The sequence below is a fragment of the Schistocerca cancellata genome, chromosome 3, assembly GCF_023864275.1.
Source record: "Schistocerca cancellata isolate TAMUIC-IGC-003103 chromosome 3, iqSchCanc2.1, whole genome shotgun sequence".
NCBI classification, from domain to species: Eukaryota; Metazoa; Arthropoda; class Insecta; order Orthoptera; family Acrididae; genus Schistocerca; species Schistocerca cancellata.
Window position 1 is genome coordinate 366,364,843 of NC_064628.1, and position 11,417 is coordinate 366,376,259.

The following is an 11,417-nucleotide window of genomic DNA, read 5'->3' on the forward strand; positions in this document are numbered from 1 at the left end:
GCTGCTGCCACGCATACTTCGAGCTACTAACCAAACGAAAAACATCCTATTCGTGACAGCTACAACTATTAGTCTGTAAATGAAGTAAGTGCCGATGTAATGTTGTTCAGAACATTTTCCTCAGTCATCAACAGAAATATCTGCACTTATACCACAAATAACGCGTATATTACCAACATAAGACAACGTATGTTCCCCAATTCACTATAAGATATTTACTGAAGTTCATGTTTCTGCTCTCTTTCTTTTCTTTACGTTTCTTTTATTTCATTTATTTATTGTGGTTCCACAATATCGTTTCTTCCTGGAGTGGTGATACTTCAATTCCGCCAACTTCGGACAGGCGGATGTGAGTTACTGAAGGGAGTAAAACTGGGAGGGTTAGTCGGGACTTCTGCTTCAGTAGCTCAGTTGATGAGCACATGTTCGCATCAGGCCCCAGCACTATATGTAAAACCGTTTGAAAAATATGAAGGATTCTGAATCACAGTGGAAATTTCATTCTGAAACAGCCCCTCATGTTATAGATAAGCCATGTCTCCGCAATATTGTTTCCTCCAGGAGTGCTAATCCTGCAAGTTTCGCAAGAGAACTTTCATGCACGGAGATGAGATGCTGAAGGGACTAAAGCTGTGACGATGGATCGGGCGCCGTGCTTCGTTAGTTGAGTTGGGCAGCACGCACATGCCTAAGGTAGAGGTTCCGGGTTTAAGTCCCGGTCCTACACATTTTTACGAATTCATGTGGTTATTTACACAATAAGTTGTTCCATTTTGCCACTTACTTGGCTTGGTTCTTTAATTCCTTTATTTGGGATCTACAGAAATACAGGGTATTAAAAACAGTGTCTTATACTCGTGCAGGTGGTAGGATTGGTCCAGACTAGAAAAAAAGTTCTTATAATATTCTCTGGAAACTAATACCTGCTGACATATGGGCCAATCTGCCTCCCATTCCAATCCGTCTGTTACTTAAACGTAGACACTTTGGGCAGTGCTGTATATGGTTATCACGCATCTTGACACATCCTTGAGCACTTCTTCGCTGTGAATCACTAACTTTTCGAATACTCACTCTTTCAAATCTGGCTCTATTCGAAGTGCGTCACACGAACTGATTATACGCTCCTGTAACGTCTGCACATTATCCAAGTGTTGAGCATAAACCAATGCCTTTAAAGATCCCCTCAACTAGAGTCCAACGGATTCCGGTCAATTGAATGGGGAGGCTATGGGCCGGACCTCATTGACCATTCCAACGCCCAAAGTTACGGTAGGGTCCTGCCGCACAATCCGTAGGAAGTTCGGTGGTGCCTTCTCGTGCATAAACCACAGTCGTTACCTAGCCAGTGACGCAGGCAACTCATGCAAACCGGTGATACACGGCACCTCTTAATCTGTTTCGTAAAGTGTATAGCCCAAAGAGTTTGCCACCGACAACTACTGTCCAAACAATGATGCAGTAGCGATTCTGATGGCTCATGTCCATGATTGCTCGATGATGTGCCTCTGCCCACACAAGCGTATCGTGGTAATGTACTATGCCATTTCTTGCAAATGCGAAGAGCTTCGATTACTGCACATACCTCATTACAAATGAAACGGACAATATCTCAACACGTATTGGTTTCCGGACATCTGATTACGGGAACTTTTCTTCTCGTTTTGAATAATGATACCTCCTGTACAGCAATATGTGACACTTTTTAGTTTCCCTATCTCAATCGGTAGAAGTGGAACTCTTAAAGGACCACTTTGCTGTCCGTCTTCTGTCTATCCGACAGTTTACACCCATTTTCCTCAGCAATGAGTAGCGGTTTCAAGTTGAAATTTTTCACACACTAAGGTCTACGGCCCTCCTTAGTGTAAAAATATCTAAGCTTCTAAGTCAATGCAATCAAAATATATGGCCATTTTTTTGAAACTGGCAAAATGACTCATCACAACCTGTTCAGCTAGAATTCATAAATTTCGCAAGACGCAAGGTTTCACAGTAAAAATAAAGGAAACAAACCGAAAACTGTTAATCTGTAATTTTGTCATATACAAATATATATTTTTGCCATCACAAATTTACATTGCTTTCACAACCCATCAAAAATCTCAGGAAATTCAGTAGGGATTTTGATTTAGTTTTCAGTAATAGGCAGACTGATTAACGAGGAAGGTTTGTGTATGTAATTTAAGAATATTTCATACAAACTGGCCTCAGTTGCCGATGAAGTGAAGCCCCTGGCGCTGTGAAAACGATGCATTTGCCATCAAGCGGTGATACACGGCGTCTGTAATGTTCCAAACCAGTACTGGTAACTGATGCTGGATTGCACTTACGTTGTCTGAGATGAGGCTCCGCAATCTCATAAAATATACGTTAATCAAACAATGGAAAATCCAGGATGGACTGCAACAATATTAGAGAAGGAAAGTTGCTACTTACCATATAGCGGAGATGCTGAGTCGCGATAGGCACAACAAAAAGATTCACACAATTATAGCTTTCGGCCATTAAGGCCTTTGTCAGCAATAGACACACAAACACATACGCAAATACACACACTCACGCAAACGCAACTTGCGCTCATATCTGCAGTCTCAGATAACTGAAACCAGAAATATACGTTAAAGCACTCCACAAAATAATTCGACGTTAACGAAACAACAATAACCCTAGGCCCAGCTGTATCGTTTTCCTCTCTGGAGACTTTCATCAAATCTTACTTGTAATCGTAACAGAGACGAGAGGGGACGAAATCTATGAATCTGCAATTGCCAGTTAGCGTAGAATATTGATATAATTCCAAAATTAATAAAATAAATTGAGAAATTAAACCAGCAAAATCAAAACTGAAAAAAACTTAAAAGTCGAAAGTGGTGGAACTCTCGCTACCGACAACTTGCCAGTATCGTTATCGATAACAGGCAGAAATTGTCTAGATTCTCGACTCCTGGAATCGATGGAATATATACTGGCTGTCTCAGAAATATCGCGACAAACTTCGAGGGGCTGTAGAAGATGTCTTGACGAAAAAATCGAGCATAGGAACTTGCAGAACCATGGTAGATAGCTCCGAAGTTATAGATGCAGGTGTCTCCAGCTAGGTCACCCATTTGGCTGGGAACCTTACTTTTTATGCTGACGGACTGTAGGCGGAACGTCTCACAATGTCGTTTGTTATTCAGTGATCGCGACTGATTACCACGATCGCCAGTGGAGAAGAAGGAGAGAGGTGCCACGTAGAAGGGCCTTACTTCCTGTGAATGCGATGCTTTGTTGCTTCAGTGGACGACGTTTCCGATACGAGTTTCCATCTGCAGTTAATTTTCTCCTGGAACGCTCTAAAATCTGAGACGTGTCTCGACGGCCAGTGTGGCCGTGCGGTTCTAGGCGCTGCAGTCTGGAGCCAAACGACCGCTACGGTTGCAGGTTCGAATCCTACGTCGGGCATGGATGTGTGTGATGTCCTTAGATTAGTTAGGTTTAATTAGTTCTAAGTTCTAGGCGACTGATGACCTCAGAACGTAAGTCGCATAGTGCTCAGAGCCATTTGAACCAGACGTGTATACTGAAGATGGAAAGCCGTGTCCAAAAACGTCATCTACCAAGGCAACAGAGCGTCATATTTCATAGTAGGCAAGGCCTGTTTACACAGCAGCTGGTGATCGCGCAGTCACGTCTGTTACGTAACTGATGTATCTGTTCGCAGGTGCCGGTCGTTAGAGCTCATCGTGGTCAAGCGGTTACAGTTTGAGCTTCGTAAGATGAACGTGTATCAGACAACGCTTCGACTCCCGCTCAAACCTTCATTTTTGTAATACAAGTGTAAATTCTGCGACATTCAAAAAATTTGCACCTACACTATTTGTTCCTGCAACATCAACTAACGTCTCAAGATGCGCAGATCAATTGCCAAATGGGACCTGACTCTGTGTCTGCACCTCGAAGCGTTGAACTCGAAAGTTGTTCCGGGTACTTTGAAAGGTATCTGTTGGATTCCTTTCATGTTGATTTCTTAAATCTGTTGTCATTTACGGCATAAATTCCTCTTCTAAATTAACTGTGGTGTTTCTGACTATCTGGGAGGAGACTGAGCAGTGAAACCGGTTACTTTTACACTTAAACAAGAACGATATGTCACACCACTACACTTTAAAACACAGTTTATATGTAACTCATGTCACACAGTCTCATACGGAACCTACATCCGCATTCTTTTATATACTGTATATGATAAGATACTGTCATCCCCCTTCCCTTCTGTGTGAGAGGATGAAGGAGCAAATGTATTTCTAGTTGCATGCTTGATGGTAGCAGACAAGCCTGTCTGCTAGAGAACAGTAAGACCAACGTTGGAACAGGTAGCTACGCTTTCCAAAAGCATAGAGGTTTCTATTCTTAGTATGGTCCTGTCCGTCCCTTGTCATGTTGGTATAGGAAGCTGCCTCTCTGGTCACTTCCGTTTGTATCGGTTAAGCACGCTCGGTAGGAGCCCAGGTCAGTCTGTCCGCGGCAAGCGTCTGAAGTGGTAAGATCTCTGGCTAAGCGCGTGTCTGCTAAGTCCGTAGAACAATGGATTTCTTAAGTTCAGCCTAACTGAAAATTTATTCACCTTTATTTCAGGTTTAGCTCTAAAATATCTAATGTTATCTTAAATTGCAACGCAGTGTAATTCGAGTGTGAAGTTCAGAATATTTTCCAGTAGTTGCTTTGTCACTACTTTGTGAGTAAAGTGGAACCACGTGTTGATCAGTAACTCTAACTAAGATCATCAATCTCAGATGCGAATGTGTGTGAGATTATAACTTCTCGTCTTGACAATATTTTTCAATATAGCAACTTTTCTTTATGTTCAACCCACGTGGGGTGTACTTTGTGAGACCAGTACCACGTGCTTATACAATTGTTCGACCCATCAGGTTAATAGTAAGACGATAGTAACCAGTCCGAGGTTTTTCTTTTGTAAATTACTTTTCGATCTAATTTATTTTAATTATCATAATTATTGTGGAGTTACACTCTTTGTGTAAACCAAGTTGACCTCGTGAAGCATGTGGTGTAATCATCAAAGTAGCCCTCAGCTATTCTTTTCGGGAAGATTTCACAGAGAGTTAGTACGAATTTAGTATACCAGTGTGTGGTAATTACATGACGGACACGATTGCGCTACGAACGTAACTTCTTTGGGTGAAAATTGAATCGGTTGGTTGTAGTTAATTTCCTCTTGTATATGTTTCAACGTTCTTCGTGTGTTATTTTATGAATGCAGTGTTGTATGCAGTCTCCCAATCTTGGCTCCATAATTGATGTGTTCCGTAAGATTACAAACTCACATTTTCACAATCCTAAATAATGAATCAAGTTCAATACGCTAAAATTTCAATGATCAATGTTAAAATAAATTTCCAAATATAAACTGATTTATTTCTTTTTATTTAAATTCTCTTTTATATATATTTATATATATATATATATATATATATATATATATATATATATATATAATCACCGGTTGTCGTATGACTATTAAAAGATTATAATTAATGTTAGTCTCGTTGGGAATTTGGTAAGCTAGACTGGATACCTGGTGAAACAGTTGCGCAGTAATGCAAGGTTAACTTCCTCAGATAGCCACAGCTTTTAACCCACTTTTATGGTCTTGAATAACAGCACCGCTTGCAGAATAAATTAATGCAACAATATTACAATCTTATCAGACCGCGTGCATAAGGAATTTCGAAAATCACGACAGGCATACATTTTTAGGAAAATACTATGCGTGTCTTCATTTACTTGTAGACAGTTACAAAATTAAAAATAGTGAGTATTGAAACGTATTGTATGGAACTGGGGACGTAGAAACGACGGAGAGGCTTTGTCCCCGCCGTAGCCCTCAGTGGTTCACAACCCCACAACAGGCTACAGCAGTCCATTCACCCCACCGCCGCCCCACACCGAACCCAGGGTTATTATGCGGTTCGGCCCACGGGAACGTCTTACGCCAGAGGAGTGTAACCCCAATCTTTGTGCGGTAGAGTAATTATGGTGTACTCGTAGTGGAGAAAGTGCTTACGCAGCAATCGCCGACATAGTGTAACTGAGGCGGAATAAGGGGAACCAGCCCGCATTCGCCGAGGCAGATGGGAAACCGCCTTAAAAACTATCCACAGACTGGCCGGCACATCGGACCTCGACACTGATCCACCGGGCGGATTCGTGCCGGCCGGAAAGCAGTGCGTTAGACCGCCCGGCTAACCGGGCGGGCGAAAATAGTAAGTAGTCATATAACATGAACTTCAGTATCACGTCACGCAAATACGCATGGTTCTTTTAATTATATTACCCCTGAAACGTCATATAAATTAAATTGTATGACCAGTAATGCAAAAATATAGATTAAAAATTAAGTTCGAGCAGCAGTCGAACCGTCGCTTCGTATACGTTTATCTTCGGTTGCTCGAAAGCTAACCGCTTTTCCTATTCTTTTTTTTTTTTAATCTAATTTCGTTCGTTGTGGCTCGTTGTATTTGTTCGAGGCGGACATGTAATGACATCCATTCAAGTTCATCGTTGATCCGTTCACTCAGTTTTGCATTACAGAGGTTGAAAATGGCTCTGAGCACTATGGCACTTAACTTCTGAAGTCATCTGAAGACACCACAGACATCCATGCCCGATGCAGGTTTCGAACCTGCGACCTTAGCGGTCACGCGGTTCCAGACTGTAGCGCCTAAGACCGCTCGGCCACCCAGGACGGCCATTACAGAGGGCAACTAGCTCTCTGACCGAAGATGCTGAGCTACTTTGCCAACTTCAACACCATGAACTCTAACACGAGGCACCTACAGACACATACATCAGTTACATAATAGAGCGCAAAACGTCTCTTGCGATTTTCTCGGAATTGCCAGAGTAGTGCGCCTTACTAATTGAACATTAGGTTGTTTTGAAGGAGTACTAAAGATGAACAAAGTCTGAAGTAAATCTGTGATCCCAACTTTGTGGCCTCCTCTTGTAACAAACGACACTACGAGACGTAGAGACGTTCCGCCTACGATCCGTCAGCGTACATAGTGATGTTTGCTGCTGAAGGGGCAGGCTAGTGGCAGGCGCCAGTGGCTATAACTTCAGAGCTCTGTAGCATCGATGGATGGTGTTTCTGGACACGGGTGTCTGTTCTCGACTTTTTCCTAAAGATTAACCTCTACAATCCCTCGAAGTTTTCAGCAACATAGCAACATTTCTGGAACATTCTGTGTACGCATAATTACATTTGTATGGACCCTTGGAGCGTGAATCTTACTCTCACTTGTCCGGCCCTATCTCTCTCTCTCTCTCTTTCCCTTTTTTGTTTTTTTTACTCCTAACTGAAATGCCAAATTGGAGTCGTACTTGAATGATTAGGTGAACTGAGCTGGGCGGAGAAGGAGGTGGTGAAGAAAGCGAGGAGGGACTGGGTAGGGACAGGCTGCGATTTCGCTTTGCAGGATCCGAAGGACTGAGGCGAGATTTGAGAGAGCATTAAGCTGTTAGGGCGACGCGCGCAAAGGCCGGCAGTGGGAGCGGGCAGCGGCCGCCGCAGTGATCGACGCGGCACGTGCGCCCGCGCCAGCGCGGATTTACATACAACGGCGCCACACATCACCCATGCTAATGCGGTATTGACAGCGCGGCGCTACAAACACACACAAAGCAGCGCCGGAAGCAGATGGCTATCCGCCACCTGCCCGCGGTGCCCGCTTGTCCGATCCCTATCTGCTGTCTGCTATCGTCCGCCTGGGCAAGGTGGCCGGACCCCGAGATCTGGCCCCAGAACGACGAGCCCGCAGGGGGCCCGGATGTGGGGAGCTCTAATCACAGCAGCGTTTTACAAGCGTAGCGTACGCTGCCGATCCGACTCAGTCTCCGTTAATAAGCTTTAGATATTTTTCACTCTAGCAGCTTATTCACTAACGTGTGGCATCCTTATCTGCATACTGATCAGCTTAGTTATAGGACGCCAGAGGACTACTGACGGGCCAATGACTAAGCGTCACGGGTCGTTTCTCATTCTCTGGATATCAGCGCACTCGTCAATCAGAAGATTTTAATTGAGCAACGCAGGCTTTGCTAGGCATTTGGGCTGACTTCACCCACATGAAATGGACAGAGACAAAGAGGATTCCATCCAGGTGGGGATCGAAAGTCGTGGAGGTTATGCCCTCTCCCTTTCCCAAAAACACATTTTAATGGACGCGTTTACATTTTTACATCAATCAACTTTGAGAAGACAAAATATATACGAAAACTATTAAACATGTCCATGAAATGAATTATATCTATAGTGGATGCTGTCGAACGCCGTGACTGTTCCTTTATGGGGTGTAGAAAAATATCCGCTACCAGTCACAATAAAAGGTTATTTATTTGTCACACGACCGGTTTCGGGCTTGCGCCCATCCTCAGGTGTTTATACATTCATTTACATGTTTATACTGTTGGAGATCACTGTATAAATACAAAAAATTATTTGCTGGTGACTACACAGATAGAAGTGGGACAATTGTAAGTGGTAAGGCAGCATTTGATGAAAATATATCTGTGCTTACATAAAGATGAAGCACCATTATTACACTTATGCTGTGGTGACAGTTTTGGCACTTAGTTACACACTTATTGTCATTTTCACGTCCATATTTCAGTTTTACCAATTATAACTTCATATTTCACTGTTATGATGTGCCCTTGTAAAATACGTTATGTTTATATACAAACATGTGGACTGTGGTCAAAGAACTTAGATGTAGCAGATGTAAAGATGTTGCTCATACAGAAACTTGTAGGTTATGGTCAGAGAACTTAGCCACAGGAAGTATGACGGTGTTGCATATAACGAAATTTAAAAAGCTATTGTAGACTCCGACGTTTTTTGATACACATTTAAAAAAAATTCAAAATGTGTATCAAAAAACGTCGGAGTCTACAATAGCTTTTTAAATTTCTATATATGCAACATCCTTGTACTTCCTGTGGCTAAGTTCTCTGACCATAACCTACAATTTTATGTATGAGCAACATCTTTACATCTGCTACATCTAAGTTCTTTGACCACAGTCCACATGTTTGTATATAAACATAATGTATTTCACAAGGGCACATCATAACAGTGAAATATGAAGTTATAATTGGTAAAACTGAAATATGGACGTGAAAATGACAATAAGTGTGTAACTAAGTGCCAAAACTGTCACCACAGCATAAGTGTAATAATGGTGCTTCATCTTTATGTAAGCACAGATATATTTTCATCAAATGCTGCCTTACCACTTACAATTGTCCCACTTCTATCTGTGTAGTCACCAGCATATAATTTTTTGTATTTATACAGTGATCTCCAAAAGTATAAACATGTAAGTGGATGAAACTTCATGGCAGATTAAAACTGTGTGCCCGACCGAGACTCGAACTCGGGACCTTTGCCTTTCGCGGGCAAGTGCTCTACCAACTGAGCTACCGAAGCACGACTCACGTCCGGTACTCACAGCTTTACTTCTGCCAGTACCTCGTCTCCTACTTTCCAAATTTTACAGAAGCTCTCCTGCGAACCTTGCAGAACTAGCACTCCTGAAAGAAAGGATATTGCGGAGACATGGCTTAGCCACAGCCTGGGGGATGTTTCCAGAATGAGATTTTCACTCTGCGGCGGAGTGTGCACTGATATGAAACTTCCTGGCAGATTAAAACTGTGTGCCCGACCGAGACTCGAACTCGGGACCTTTGCCTTTCGCGGGAAAGTGTTCCAACTGAGCTACCGAAGCACGATTCACGTCCGGTACTCACAGCTTTACTGTCTCGAGTCTCGGTCGGGCACACAGTTTTAATCTGCCAGGAAGTTTCATATCAGCGCACACTCCGCTGCAGAGTGAAAATCTCAATCTGGAAACATCCCCCAGGCTGTGGCTAAGGCATGTCTCGGTAATACCCTTTCTTTCAGGAGTGCTAGTTCTGCAAGGTTCGCAGGAGAGCTTCTGTAAAGTTTGGAAGGTAGGAGACGAGGTACTGGCAGCTGTGAGTACCGGACCTGAGTCGTGCTTCGGTAGCTCAGTTGGTAGAGCACTTGCCCGCGAAAGGCAAAGGTCCCGAGCTCGAGTCTCGGTCGGGCAGACAGTTTTAATCTGCCAGGAAGTTTCATATCAGCGCACACTCCGCTGCAGAGTGAAAATCTCATCTACATCTACATCTACATCTACATCCATACTCCGCAAGCCACCTGACGGTGTCTGGCAGAGGGTACCTTGAGTACCTCTATCGGTTCTCCCTTCTATTCCAGTCTCGTATTGTTCGTGGAAATAAGGATTGTCGGTATGCCTCTGTATGGGCACTAATCTCTCTGATTTTATCCTCATGGTCTCTTCGCGAGATATACGTAGGAGGGAGCAATATACTGCTTGACTCTTCGGTGAAGGTATGTTCTCGAAACTTTGACAAAAGCCCGTACCGAGCTACTGAGCGTCTCTCCTGCAGAGTCTTCCACTGGAGTTTATCTATCATCTCCGTAACGCTTTCGCGATTACTAAATGATCCTGTAACGAAGCGCGCTGCTCTCCGTTGGATCTTCTCTATATCTTCTATCAACCCTATCTGGTACGGATCCCACACTGCTGAGCAGTATTCAAGCAGTGGGCGAACAAGCGTACTGCAACCTACTTCCTTTGTTTTCGGATTGCATTTCCTTAGGATTCTTCCAATCAATCTCAGTCTGGCATCTGCTTTACCGACGATCAACATTATATGATCATTCCATTTTAAATCACTCCTAATGCGTACTCCCACATAATTTATGGTATTAACTGCTTCCAGTTGCTGACCTGCTATTTTGTAGCTAAATGATAAAGGATCTATCTTTCTGTGTATTCGCAGCACATTACACTTGTCTACATTGAGATTCAATTGCCATTCCCTGCACCATGCGTCAATTCGCTGCAGATCCTCCTGCATTTCAGTACAATTTTCCATTGTTACAACCTCTCGATACACCACAGCATCATCTGCAAAAAGCCTCAGTGAACTTCCGATGTCATCCACCAGGTCATTTATGTATATTGTGAATAGCAACGGTCCTATGACACTCCCCTGCGGCACACCTGAAATCACGCTTACTTCGGAAGACTTCTCTCCATTGAGAATGATATGCTGCGTCCTGTTATCTAGGAACTCCTCAATCCAATCAAACAATTGGTCTGATAGTCCATATGCTCTTACTTTGTTCATTAAACGACTGTGGGGAACTGTATCGAACGCCTTGCGGAAGTCAAGAAACACGGTATCTACCTGGGAACCCGTGTCTATGGCCCTATGAGTCTCGTGGACGAATAGCGCGAGCTGGGTTTCACATGGCCGTCTTTTTCGAAACCCATGCTGATTCCTACAGAGTAGATTTCTAG